Here is a 2,793-nt window from a genome sequence, read left to right as displayed (position 1 = left end):
CAGAGTTGTTGGGGTTTCGTTTCGCTAGCACCCAAACCATCGACTATCGACCCTTGTCCTACTCGATGATTTTCCCATGTCGATGATTTGCATGGGTGACGAGCCCAAGTCCGGCTGGATGTGCATCCCCAGGCCGATGTGCATTCATGCATCCATGCATGTAATAAGACTGCATATTGCATGTTTTGGATTACTGCTTGTTTTTCCTTTTAACTATGTTTACTAAGGCGGAGATGTGTAATCTTGAGGGGAATTCACACTGAGCTGGCCACTCATCCATCAACTATCCAACCGTACAGAACATGCAGGGACGAACATAGAAGGTGTCGATGCCAGCCTTGATGATGCCACCATGGGGCCAGAGGAGGAGTATTGCGAGGACGAGCCGCATCAGGATGCAGCGGCGTATTTTGGTATTAATCAGTAGTTGATACTTTAGATTTTAGTGGTTTGGTATTTTGGACTTATGGATTTTTGTAACTAAGACCCCCAGCTGAGCGGGTCAAATTTTGAGCTCTCATGAATATGCATGCTTCTTTTGGCTATCGCACTCTGAGTTTACATTCCGCTGTTTCTCTGATTCATTAACTCCCGAATTTTTGAAAACGAGTCTCGTACTCGGGTTTTAGAAATCGGGGCGTTACAGGACCCTCGAGTGACAAAGTGGTACCTCGGTGAGAGGCTCTTTTGGCAGTTGGATGGGAGTCTACTCGTCTCGTTCAATCCACCATCTGGTCTATCTGATTGGAGAGCGGTACCTGAGCGAGAGTTGCTGCCGCTTTGGAGGGCTTTGATGTTAGCGCCTTCGTTAACCCAGTGAGGGAGTACAGCTCCTGGTGCACGACTCGGCTCAGCCACTAGCTGACCTCAGCTCGAACTCGGCTCGACTCGGTCCTTGAGCCTGACTGGCCAGTTCGGCTCGGTTCGGTCAGCAAGTCGGGCCAGTTTGGGCTGAGTTCGAGCTAAGATCGAGCCGAGTTTTTTTATGCGGCATTTCCACAAACACCTGGACTGCTGTTGAGACTCAAATATTGCATAATTTTTTCCATTTTCATCATTGTTTTATGAACATGAATCAGCTTAATGTTCTATTTTATTCATGTATGTGTTGCAAGGTGAATTTAAGAGTTTAGATTGAAAATGGGTGCTAGAAAGTATGGAGTTGATGCTCAAGAATCACCAAGGCAAGGGATGGATCTTAAGAGACCAAGATTGAAGAATTCATAAGCCAAAGATCCAACAAAACCAAGTGAAGAATGAAAAGAATCAAAGATTTGAAGTGAAGAATCCTGAAAACGTCCTGAAAAAGTGTATTCTAAAGTTCTGAAGTCTTTTTTGGGAAACTGTGCAACGAAAAATCTATTTTAAACAAACCGTGCAGTGAGAAGTCTATTTTGAGAAACTGCATAAATTTGAGGCGGTTTCTAGAGCTTTTCAACTTTGTATGAAAATTGGAGTTCCCTACTTATAAATAGTGCTTCCTAATGCATTCCTAAGTATTTTTCAAAGCATTCAAGAGTAAGATTTAGGATTTTTAGAGGGTTTTCAATTTTATTTAAGTTTTATAAATTGTTTTTTCTTTTAGATCTTTTCTATTTGCATTTATTCTTTCTTGTTACTTTCTTTCTTTATTCTAGTTATGCTTTTCTAAGTTCCTTCTAGCCCAAGCTAGAAGGGAAGTACATGGGTTTAATGATAAGGGTCGAATATTGCATATCAGACCCTAACTATTGCATGATTTTACGTACATGATAATGCTTAATGGAATATTTTAATTATATTTTTGTTGCAGGATGAAGTCAGGAGCGTTGATGGAAAAAGAGTACTACAAGCATGGATTTGACACTCCGAAGTCACCAGAGTAAGGGATGCACTCCAGAGAACTAAGACTGAAGAATTCACATGCCAGGGATCCGAGGAAATCAAGCCGTTCACATTAAAAAGGCCCGAAAATGGTCCAGAATGCAAGATCACATGGTTTCCGCCATCCGATTGACTCGAAACTTCATACATGGGATGGGGGGCATAAATAAACCATACATATTAAATTTCAACCATTGAATATCTCGAGAAGTGGCCCAACAGCCAGATCAGCCCATTAATTTCCAGTTTGGGGTCCACCTGCAAGCTACATATGCCTCATCTTTGGTATCAACACTTTAAATTATATGGAGAACCATATGGATGGAGGAGATTTGGTGCATACATCATGATGGACCTCACATGTGCACTGCATGCACATAGTGCGGATGTACACCAGCCGTGCACCCATGCACTCAAGGTCGGTCAGCAGGCGCTGACCGACAAAATACAAAAAAAAAAGAAATTTCTAAATATCGCAACAGCGTTAAATGCCGTTCGGCGTCAATTTCAGTAGTGGGGCCCAACAATCATTATGTCACAAGATCGGAACCGTCCACTGTGCCTCTTAGGTAGGGAAGACCATCGCCTAGGTGGAATGTTGGCCTCATACATGCGATCACATGATCTTCACCATCAAACGTGAGATGGACGGTAGAGCAGGAAATCAGGTGGACCGCATCAAAAGCTATCCAAAAGTAGTCATTTCCAACTAAAATTTCGAGTAGATTACAATGGACGGCATGGATTTACAATCAGAATTCGATCATGGGTCATCTGACACCACCGACTTCAAACGGAAATTTCCGTTTTGCTTCTGTCGTGAAACAGGGACTTGCGGTCCCCTGTTGTGGGCTCCACACATTGTCTTAACGGACAATCCGAACTGTCCATCAAAGTCCCTGGGTGCCTCTCATCCAAGCCTAGTTGACA

The sequence above is a fragment of the Magnolia sinica genome, chromosome 4 (assembly GCF_029962835.1).
Source record: "Magnolia sinica isolate HGM2019 chromosome 4, MsV1, whole genome shotgun sequence".
NCBI classification, from domain to species: Eukaryota; Viridiplantae; Streptophyta; class Magnoliopsida; order Magnoliales; family Magnoliaceae; genus Magnolia; species Magnolia sinica.
The sequence above is the reverse complement of the archived record's forward strand: the minus strand, read 5'-3'. Positions refer to the sequence as shown.